At 35.8% G+C, this 11,537-nt stretch overlaps 1 long non-coding RNA gene across 5 annotated transcripts; it reads right to left on the reverse strand.

Moving 5' to 3' along the window:
• Window positions 1–4,474: 4,474 nt before the first annotated feature.
• On the reverse strand, window positions 4,475–10,411 carry LOC132626444 (uncharacterized). 5 transcript variants are annotated; one of them, XR_009577300.1, is made up of 5 exons: window positions 9,979–10,411; window positions 7,033–8,200; window positions 6,426–6,494; window positions 6,246–6,340; window positions 4,475–4,746 (listed from the first exon to the last, which is right to left on the reverse strand). It is a non-coding gene; the product is annotated as an uncharacterized LOC132626444 (long non-coding RNA). The 5 variants fall into 5 exon arrangements; XR_009577298.1 differs by having other exon boundaries at window positions 7,033–8,393; XR_009577299.1 differs by having other exon boundaries at window positions 7,033–7,095; window positions 8,109–10,401.
• Between the last annotated feature and the right edge of the window lie 1,126 nt (window positions 10,412–11,537).

An 11,537-nucleotide genomic window follows, 5' to 3' on the forward strand; every position in this document is an offset into this window, starting at 1 on the left:
TATACTTATAAGCGGAAACGTAGGCGCTTCCAAGCTCAGCCGCTTTAACCCAAAAATCCAAAATTATGTGTTTTGAACTACGTTATGACCTGATTCCCATTTTGGGATACGTAGGCGCTCTTTTGAGTTCGGTCTCACGAGAAACATTCCAATATATTTACCCCGAACAACGTTTCGACCAGATTCCCGAAACGGGATATGTAGACGCTCTCCCGAGCTCGTTCACTCCAAACAAAATTCCCAATAAATCTTAGGAAACCTCATAATTGATCTGGCAAGAGAAAGATAAAGGTAACCCCACAAGGAAACTGCGGCAGAATTTTTTAGAGGACCTCAAAAATTCTCTAAATATATTAGTTCAAAGGAACGAACTGATTAAAACTTCTACACTGGGGCAGAAATTTTGAGAAGAATCTCAAAAATTTCTCAAGAACGGTAAAATCAAGAATCGACAAGTACACACTTACACTGGGGTAGAAATTTTTAGAGAGTCTCAAAATTCTTCGGTAGAGTGAAATTCGAGTTGGTACAAAGATGCATACAAACTGGGACAAAATTTTCGAAAGGGATTCAAAAATTTCGCAAGTCAAGAAGAAGAGACAAAAGGCCTTGTTTGAGTAACTACTATCATGACAATAAAAGGGCGTGTCTAAAATATATCATTTTCAAAAAAAAAAAACCCAAATATATATATTTTCCAAAAAATCATCGCTTTTCAAACTTTGATAGAAAATAAAAGATTTTCAACGAAAATGAGCATCCTTCCTGCCAAAGTGTGAATGGAAGAAGTCCATTTGCAGGGAGAGCGGTCGTCAATAGAAAACAGACAAATTTTTCTGTAGATGTAGGAACAAACAAGAATGGATATTTTACACTAACTTGTTTGCTAAAATGTTTAAAACAGGATAACGACAACAAGCCAAGGGAAGAAGAAATTTTGAGGAAAGCCGCAAAGAAGAGCATACGAAAGGGTAACAAAATCCTCCCTAAGTAAACTTGGCTTTACACTGATAAGTTTGTTTGCTTTGCAGAGCACGAAGATTTTTACAAAAGAAAATTTTAAGACTACTGAAAGATATAATCACGGTACCAAAAGCCTGGTCTCCACTAAACAGTATTGTGTCAAGGTATTGAGACCCCAGCCTGGATGTCAAACGGCCTTGATACATTGATTGATTAGACATCTTAAAAATCTAAAATTTGAAGACAACGCATTGAAATCGGTATTGAAATGCCATATTCACAATCGAGTCTAGTCCTTTCAGAAGATGTGAACCCTGTCGACGGGCGGGTATTCTTCCCCGGAGTGAAAAAAGGAAGGTGTCAGTCTTGCCACCGAGGTAAGCTTCATTCCTAAAGATGACGATATGGATTAAATGACTACGTGTCGAAGGGTCTGAGTCGTCATCCATATATATAGCCAAAAATACGTAGCATAATTCTGAGGTTGATGTCCACAATCGTTGAAATACGAATGTAATTCCTACATCAAGATTTCCGGTCGCTACTGCAGTTTATTTCAAGTGAACGTAATCATGGTTCAGGGATAGTGGTAGTCATGAGAAAAGGCTCCGCACTTGAGTATGCAGTAGTTAACTTGAATATTCTAACTAAATGTTGTAATTTTGGACACAGAGTTTAGTAGTCATCATGAAAGGAATATGATACTACACTCTGACGTGCAACTTACATTTGGGTATTTTTTACTATAAGTGATATAGTACCGAAGTAGTTTACCGCAGACTTCGTATGAGGATAACGATGCAATCGACACCAGATTTGCGACGGTCACCGTAGCATGAGAAAATGATGTGAGTCCAAATTTTCTGGGGTGGTGGATGTCATAAGAGACAAAAATGACCTCGCACTTGAAAACATAGTTTTCATTAATAGCATCTTGCTTAAGAAAACGACAACCAGACTGGGGTGTGTAGGTTTCGCAAAAATGCGGTGTAGCCCGACCCAGATCCCAACAGAAGTTATCATTGAACAATGAAAACATCTGAAAACGGCGAAAAAAGAGCCGGTCAAAGTATCGTGATTATTCTCCAGAGTAGATCATTTTTAAAAAAATTCATGAAAAACACACACTTACAGGAGAAAAGAAAGAAGACGGAGAAGCATTTGCGGAAAGGCAGACATAATATTTGACGACTACTTCAATGTCAACAAAATGGCAAAATGCCATTCAGGTATGACTACATTAAAATCAAAATTTTCAAAAAAAAAAAAAATGCAGGACTCAGCATTTGGAGATAGCTAAAAGTTATCAAGATAGAAGCAAGAGACCTAGTCTCAAGACATGCGGAGCAAATATGGAACTCTACTTGGGCAACTGCTTAAAAGTCGTGTACGAGAGTTAAGCTTTCTACATCGAGATTGAAACATCACTTCAAGCAACTGCAGTCATAAATCTTTTTGAAAACTGCTTTCGGTCGGATTTTTCACCGGAAATAGTCAAAGGGATTCCCACATAAAGAGATATTCCGTTTCAGGCTATCGAGTCGAACTACAATTGCCCTGATTCCCAAAGCCAGGGATATGTAAGCTACTCAAAATTCGAGACTCGACCATATTCCTATAATTATCTCGCGACACCTCGAGGTAGTTTAAAGAAAACTCTTATTTTTCATAGTCCTCATAGAGTTAGAACTACAAACGGCAAGAGTTCTCATGTAGCCTGAGATATGTAGGAAGCCCAGAAATCGGGGTCCGGCGATACTTTCGAAATTTTGTGCAAAAAGGGTTGTAATTTCTATTATTCGGTAAAAATTAGGTTTGTCAAATTCGTAATTTAAGGATGGCCTTGCCATCCTCAAACTCCAGAGGGGCAATTGTTCACACCTAATTTTCACCTCGTAAGATGCATATTTTAATTTTCAAAATTCCCAAGTCAACGACGGAGCAATGATACACCTTCAAAATTAAAATTTCAAAATCCTGAGAAAATTGTAAAAATTGACATTTAATTAATTATTTTGTAAAAATTGACAATTGCCAGGAAGTCCATTGCTTCTATACATATCAGTATCAGAAAATGATTTTGGGCGCATGTTGGCATAAAATGATGAAATAGGCAAGAAAGAGAGAGCCATCTATTACATCAGTAAGAAGTTCACACCCTGTGAATCCAGATATTCCTTAGTGCAAAAGACGTGTTGCACTCTAACTTGGGTGTCTCAGAAATTAAGACATTATATGGCTGCATACACAACTCATCTGATCTAGAGAATGAACCCCCTAAGGTACATCTTTCGCCAACCTATGCTGATAGGGAAGTTGGCCAAATGGCAAATGCTATTAAGCGAGTTCGACATTCAGTACGTCGCACAAAAAGCAGTTAAGGGGCAAGCATTGGCAAATTTACTAGCAGGAAGCCCGGTAGATGACAATCCCGTACCTTTGTGGACTTACTTCCCGGATGAAGAAATAATTACAATTGAGGCAAAGAAAATGAAGATGAATTAGGATGGAAAGTATACTTTGATGGAGCGGTCAATTTTAATGGATCAGGAATCAGAGTCGTTTTGGTTTCAGACTCCGGACAATATTATCCAATGGTAGAAAAGTTGAGCTTCAGTTGCACCAACAACATGGATGAATACCAAGCATGTATTTTGGGTCTACATTTAGCCTTTGACATAGATATGCAAAGCCTTCAGGTAATTGCCGATTCAGATTTGTTGATTCATCAAGTTCAATGAGAGTGGGCCACAAAAAATGATAAGATCATACCGTATGTCGAACTTGTGCAAAGATTGGCAGATCGGTTCAAAGAAGTCAAGTTCAAGAACATACCAAGAACCCATAATGAGTTTGTTGATGCATTGGCAACAATAGCATCCATGATTTAGCATCCTGACAGTAGATATATTGATCCTGTCAAAGTTCAAATCAGAGATCGACCAGCTCACTGTACTTTTGTAGAGGTAGAGACTGATGGAAAACCTTGTTACATTGACATTAACATATTCCTAGAGAAAGGAGAATATCCCGAAAGAATCACAGTCAACCAGAAGAAAACTATCAGGAAGTTGGTGAATAGCACTACAAGAAAAAAAGCCTTTAGTGAGAGGAAATCCGGTCATAAAAAGTCTGATTCCAATCGCTAATGGTCATTAACGACCGGCAAAATTCCGATCATAACCGGTCGCTAAAAGCTCTGTCGTTAAAAGTTAAAGATCGGAATGGAAGTCCGATCGTTAAAAAACCTTTAGCAACGGCAAAAACTCCGGTCTCACCTACTTTTCACGACCAAATTTTCCATTCACTAATTGTCATTTGGGTCGTTAAAAACCTTTTTACAAAGACAAATCTGGTCTTTAAAAGTGCTTTTAGCGACGGGATTTACCTTCACTAATTATCTAACTGAACATCCAATCATTATATGGTTATTACAATAAAAGTATATATAAACCAATAACTAATCAATTTTTTCATTTATACAACACATCCAGAAACATAAAAGTAATTAATATTGCGATTATTCATATAAAATTTCATATAGTCAATTACAAAGAACTAAAGCGTCACATTACAAAAAATATATGACATTATAGTATCAACTACTAATATAAGAGAATAAAATTGTTGCATGTACAAATGAGAACATCTTCAAATAACTCCTAACAAAACAGAAATTAGGTTTGTCTTGCGCTTCAACTTGTTCTTTCATTTTCACTTGCTCATACTTGTGCTTCAGTCTCTTCAGGTGCAAGTCAGTTCTTCAACTTTCAAATTCTTAATCTGTTAAAATAACAACTTTATGTCAGTTTGACGACAAATATCCTAATACTTGCTTGCTACTACTTTTCTTATTTTCTTTTCCACAAAATCAAGATTACCACAATGAAAGCAAACACAATTTATAGGAACCGTCCAAAAAAAATTAGTTGAAAAGAGAACTAAACTTAATGCAAGTATCAAACAGAAAGGAAGCCAAACTTATTCGATAAGAGAACTCCACGGACAGCAAAACTAACAACAAAGAAAGCAAACATAGCACTAGGATTACAGTGATTGAAGACATAAAGAAGTTCATGCAGCTCTGTGATGTTCAGTTTCAGCATATATACAGGGAAGGCAACAAAATAGCAGACTATTTGGCAAATCTTGCATTGGACACTGACAGAAATCTAGAATTCAGAAACTTTCAGGAATTACCAAGCACGGGAAGGAAGCTAATCAACATGGACAAGATGAAGTTCACAGACTTGTGGATCAGAACCAAAAAGATTGCATGATGATCACAATCATAATAGTTTGGCTCTACTGGACACAAACAAGCTACATTGAGGAACTTGTGTTAACTCTAGATCATGTAATAGGAAGGGAGAGCTTCATAAGCTTGAACTTCAACATAGTTATAGTTTATCTCCTTTTAGCTAGTTCCTATTTTGAACATGATGTAAGATACAATTTTTATCTCTTTATCAATAAAATCCATCAATAGGACTGTCCTACTGACATATTAGTTTTTTTTTATTATTATTTTAAAAAAACATAGCACCAGGAACTGTCAAAATAATTTATTTGACAACAGAACTGTCAGAAGAAAGCAAACATAAGTTAGAGATTAAAGCACAAATAAGGATGAAAACAGAACTCACTAGAGCATTGTATCGATAAAGCATATAGAGAGTAGGTGGATAAATATGCACGTCGCTGAGTAGTTTATTCTGCTTAGGACACAAGTACACTTTAGCCACAACCTTTAGTGTTTCCCAACTTTGTTCCAAGAGAATCCTGTAACGTATGTAGTCCTCTTCTGCCATAGAGTGTATGACTAAGAGAAACTCTCCAGAAAATAAAGGCTTACATGTGCATATCCTTGGGTCTATTCCAATGAGTGAGATATCTCTACGGATATTATTTTGCCATAAGAAATTACATCACCAAAGATAATAAGTATTTACATTCAACCTTTGCAAATGGCAACATGTCCAAACAAATACCTAGTAACTGCCTTTAGAGAAAGGGATAGACTTGACCCTCAATAATGTTTGTAGAAAGATAAAGCAATCAACTTCACACTAATACCAGTTTGATTACCAAAATTCAGAGCGAGAAATACTAAAAGTATGAAGATAAAAATCTTATGAGTGTAAAGTAGTCCTGTGAAGCAGTTTAATGTTAATGCAGGATGTTAAAATAATTTTGATTAACAAACAGCTTATCTCTCATAGCAACATCTAAAATAACATTTTAGAATTTGAAAAGCAGGAGAATAAAATGAACAACAGAACCTTAGCTCCAAAAGACGTTGAAACTCTGAGAGCGTTCCCTCTGGCACCTGCACACAGTATGTATCCGCCGCAGAATCTATTGGAGACAGTATGACCTATTTCACAAAGCAAAGTCAGTATACTATCCAGAGGAAGGAATACAAGAGCCTCATTTCAGACAAGCACTCATCAATCGCCGACCTTCAATAACGCTTCTGCTTTGGTCATCTCACAACTGACAAATTTTGAATAGCTAGCAGCTCCTACTATCTGTACAAATTGGAGAAGGTCAAAAAAGTTTAAGCCAATATTCTTGTTTTAAACTATTGTACCGAGGGCATTTAGAGAGTTAGCATAAAGGCTTTTGGTGGAGCCAATTACTTCAAGAAGACGAACTCAGTGCACAAAATACTAGTCAGAGGCGTATCTAGCCTCTGATACTAGTGACAATAGAGAAGACTTTCTGCGAAGGATTTAGAGATATTATAACTGCTTTTTCTGTAACAATGTAGTTTCATATTCATCAGGAGACTAAATATTTCGAACGAGCAACAGTCACCTTTGTTTGTTTAGCTTTCTAGGACCAATCATATTGACAGTTTAAACTATTAGTCACTTTATTTCATCGAAACTGAATCTTACTTCAGGAATAAAGTGAAAACATGTGCTTGCCTCAAGGTATAACAATGTAAATGTTAAAGAGGATGAAAGTGCTGGGGACAAAATGCCAATTTAAAATTTAATAAAACACACAACAAAAAAGAAAACAAAAAAAGGATCTACACTTCTGAAATGCTGGAAATCTTACTTGTTTTCAGAGGGAAGGACCTTCCAGCAAAATAGTCTTTACTGCTTGAGTATCCAAAAACATCTGCAATGCTGTCATGCCAGTTTTATTAAAACTACATTAAGATGACACCATTTGATAAGCTACATGGCACTGACATTGCAACACCTAGTAAGCAGTGCACTAAGTGTTAACAAACCATAAATACAATTGACAATAATCAATAAACATATAGATTGTACTTAACTGTTAATAATGTATTTGCTGTGCCAAAAAGAGGCTTAATGCGCAAAGTAAAATAAAACATGCATGTGCTGAAATTAACTCATTATAAATTTGCAACATGTATTTTAGGTACCTATTCTCTACTAATTACAAAGAAAGGGAGCATGTGCTTGGCGGGATCACTGTAACTACTTTTACCAGGTGGGCTTACAAAGATTTGTAAGAAACATTACTAAACCAAAATAATTTAACTATATTATTTTATCTTGACAATATTCTTCTTGAAAAATAAGAAGTGCCACTCTATTTCATGTACATCACATTATAAGAAGATATCTTGGTTGTAGAAGATATCTATACAGAGTAGACGTTTCTCTAGCATTTTTAAGAACCTTTAAATTAGAAAAGAATTTGTCCAGTGCACCTACTGTACACGTGATACTTCAAATGATAACGACAGTATCCTCAAAGTTGCAAATAGTTCACCAAGAATTTGAACCAGTGCACACAGTTTAAAGGCAAATGAAATCGTCTACATCACTGCAGAAATGTTTTCAAAGGTCTTGAAACAAGGCAAAAATACCAGGCATAGATAAGATTTCAGATTTTATGCATCCAACCGCTAGAAGCTTTAAAACATGGAAAAGATAAAGATCAAGGAGAATCTTTATCAATGGTCATATAGAAAGAAACAAAAAACTTTGATTCCTGATACAACAATATATGGATAACTAAACCCAAAAAGAAAAAGAATAGTAAGTCAGTAGTTGAATAAAATGCACTGCATACTACACAAATGGATAAAAAATGATAGAAAATTGAACAAAAAGGAACATGCATTTTTCTAATCTTTGAATGATAAAGGAACTTACCTGCATCCAAGAAAGATCTTATGTTTCCTCATGTTTATGTCAAAGGACAGTAAATGCATCTCCAAGCAATCAGCCGAGCGCTTGCAGAACGACTTCATAGCCACAGAGGATTTCTCGATTGAGAAACTTTTATTCAATTAAAGTATGTAAAATTTGGTATTCAAGAAATAACGTGAAGCAACTCATATAGTGAAGGGAGATATGTATACACCACCCCGAGAGCTATCGTTGGAGAAAAAAATTCTTGAACAAACACAAATAGTGTAAGGAATTTAATCTGCATAGCTGAAATTTCAAATTTCAATAAATTATCGCCAGCTCATATATTTACACAGAGAAAATACAATAAAAAATGAAGATAGAAAAAACAAATTATTGTTCATTTTAGAGATCCTTAGCTTGAACTCGAATTACTTAAACTACTAGACTCCTCTCTCTATCATTCATACTTCAAGCATTCAGTTTTACGTTTCAATAATGTCTGTAATTACTATTACGCAAAGGTAGAAAAGTGATAAAGATAAGAAACAAAAACACCTTATAAGATTTTAACTAATAGAAATACTTTTACCGTCCAACAAACTTAGGAGAGTCCAAATTTAAACTTCATTGATTATGGTAAGTGTTAAAATACATTTTAGTAAAATGAAATGACATGAACACAACAATCCAAGTAGTCCAGACTTTTCACATTCTTTGCTAGCTTGAATGAGCTTTTTGGAACTTGTGGAAGTTTCTGAAGCATTTTGGATATTACAGAATGTTATAAATTTGATGGTTGCTTGCTATATTTTATTACTTTTCTATCCTTCCAAATTTAATGGCTTAGTTTGATAGAGCACAATGAAAAATTAGGCGGTGGCACCATTTTAGCATCTAAACTACTCTGATTTCTCCATGTTGATGAGTTACATCAACCATAAATAATTAACTAAGTGCTGAATGATTGAGGATTATATGAAAAAGCAATGAGGACAACATAAAGAAATTAACATGTAACCTAACATGATGCACCAACAAGAAAGAAATGAGAAACACTTTCACACTACGTTAAACTTTACTTGTTTAGAATGCATATTGTTTCACCAATTATGTGTGGATACCTCTAACTACAATCTCTGAAACAAGTTCCACTCCAGTGTTAATATGCTAAAAGTCACTTCTTATCTTACATCAAGCTAGTACTAATTAGAACACATGCATCTTTTAAATGGTAAAGAGGCTATCTAATAGCTTTCAAAGGCTTAATATATTGACACTCAATTTTGGTTGCGGATGGTAAATACAGCTCATAACCCTCTTGGGGTCTTTCCCAGACTTCTCATTCATTCAAATATAATAGATTTATAGAACCACACAGAGGTTAAGAACAAAATTTTCCATATTAATTCAAAAGAAATTTCAGTTACTTATCCAAAGAATATCATGAAAATCTTCATTTTTTAAAATAATATGAGATATCTATCAATCTACTGTTTCGCAAAATTGGAAAGCGCCCAGGATTTAAGGCATTATGATATTCGAGTAAAGTAAAGAGATTTGAGCGCATAAATGTACAGTCCTTTCTTCACAAATTAAAGATGAATGAACTTAGAAGACAACCCTCACAATTCACTATTCTGCACTTTAAGGCAAATGCATCTGCAGACATGCATACTCCACTATTTCTAGAAAAAATATTTAGCATACCAAATTCCAAAAGGAAAAAATTAAAATTTTCCACAGCGTACAACAAATACACAGAACCGAGAATTAGCCTCAAATTGGACAATAAACACACATACAAAAACAAATCATCAGACTGAAATAGTTCAATTAAACAAAACCCAATCCATTTCACACTAGGGCAAAATTATCAACTTTAACAAACCTGAATAACGTGACATTAGAGGAAGAGCCACAACTTCTCACAGATATACAAACACTAATTCATTCAGATAGTGAAGAATTAACCAAAAACTAGCAAAAAAACGAACATATCTCGTTTATTTGGTAGCGCCCTTAGCCCAGAGAAGGAAAACTAAAGGCCCTTAGACATGCCTCTGTCATACATAATAATCTTCACCAAAACCGTGTGAGCTTCCTCCGATTTTGGAGTTGGATTTGAAATACTGAAGTGCAAGGTATCAGGACCTAAAAGAGATGGGAGGTGGCAGTTAGGGATTTTGGCGTAGAAGGGGCAGAAGCATTTTAGAAAAAAATGTGGGAAACGTAAAGAAGCCTGGCGCTCTTTTTTTATTCATGTGTTGGAAATAACGACAGGATTTTTTTGTTTTTATTGACCGGATATTATCCCTTCGCTGTTTTTAAGCAAAATTTTGACTTTAACGACTGCAAAAATCTGTAGGTATACTTATAACGACCGGATTTACATCCCTTCGTTGAGATGTGGTCGTTAAAAATCCAATTTCTTGTAGTGTAGTTTCTTTATCAACAAGAATGTCCTGTACAGAAGAACCCCAAGTTTGGGATTGCTTAGATTTTGACTCTGTTGAAGCTACAAGATTGATTGAAGAAGTGCATGCTAGAACCTGCATGCCTCACATGAATGGGTTCGTGCTAGCGAAGAAAATCTTAAGAACAGGTTATTACTGGATGACCATGGAGAACGATTGTAGCAAATTCGTCTAAAAATTTCACAAGTGCCAGATTCATAAAGATTTGATAAAGGTTCCTCCAATAGAACTGAATGCTATGACGTCACCTTGGCCATTCGCCGCTTGGGGCATGGATGTCATAGGACCAATTGAGCCAGCTGCATCAAATAAACGCCGCTTCATTTTGGTCGCCATAGACTACTTCACCAATTGGGTAGAAACAACATCTTATGCATCAGTAACAACGAAAGTAGTTGCGGATTTTGTGCGCAACAACATCATATGCTGACGTGATATCCCAGAATAAATCATAACATACAATGGGGCTAACTTGAATATCCACTTGATGAAGAAAATTTGTGCGCAGTTCCGAATCACTCACTGGAATTCAACCGCATACCGGCCTCAAATGAATGGGGCTGTCGAAGCCGCCAACAAAAACATCAAGAAGATCCTCAGAAAGATGATTGATAACTACAAAGACTGACATGAACAACTGCCTTATGCATTATTGGGATATTGCACTACCGCCAAAACTTCAACCGGGGCCACTCCATACCTGTTTGTGTATGGCACTGAAGCAATAATACCAGCCGAAGTAGAAATCCCTTCACTTTGAATAATACAAGAAGCTGAGTTGGATGATATAGAATGGATCTGCAAGAGGTGTGAGCAACTGGCTTTGATAGATGAAAAGCGAATGATTGTTGTTTGCCATGGTCAATTGTACTAACAAAGAATGGCGCGAGCTTTCAACAAGCATGTGAGACCTAGGGTTTTTCAAATCGGGAAATTGGTGCTCAAACGAATATTCCCTGATCAAGAAGAATAC

The sequence above is a fragment of the Lycium barbarum genome, chromosome 2 (assembly GCF_019175385.1).
Source record: "Lycium barbarum isolate Lr01 chromosome 2, ASM1917538v2, whole genome shotgun sequence".
NCBI classification, from domain to species: domain Eukaryota; kingdom Viridiplantae; phylum Streptophyta; class Magnoliopsida; order Solanales; family Solanaceae; genus Lycium; species Lycium barbarum.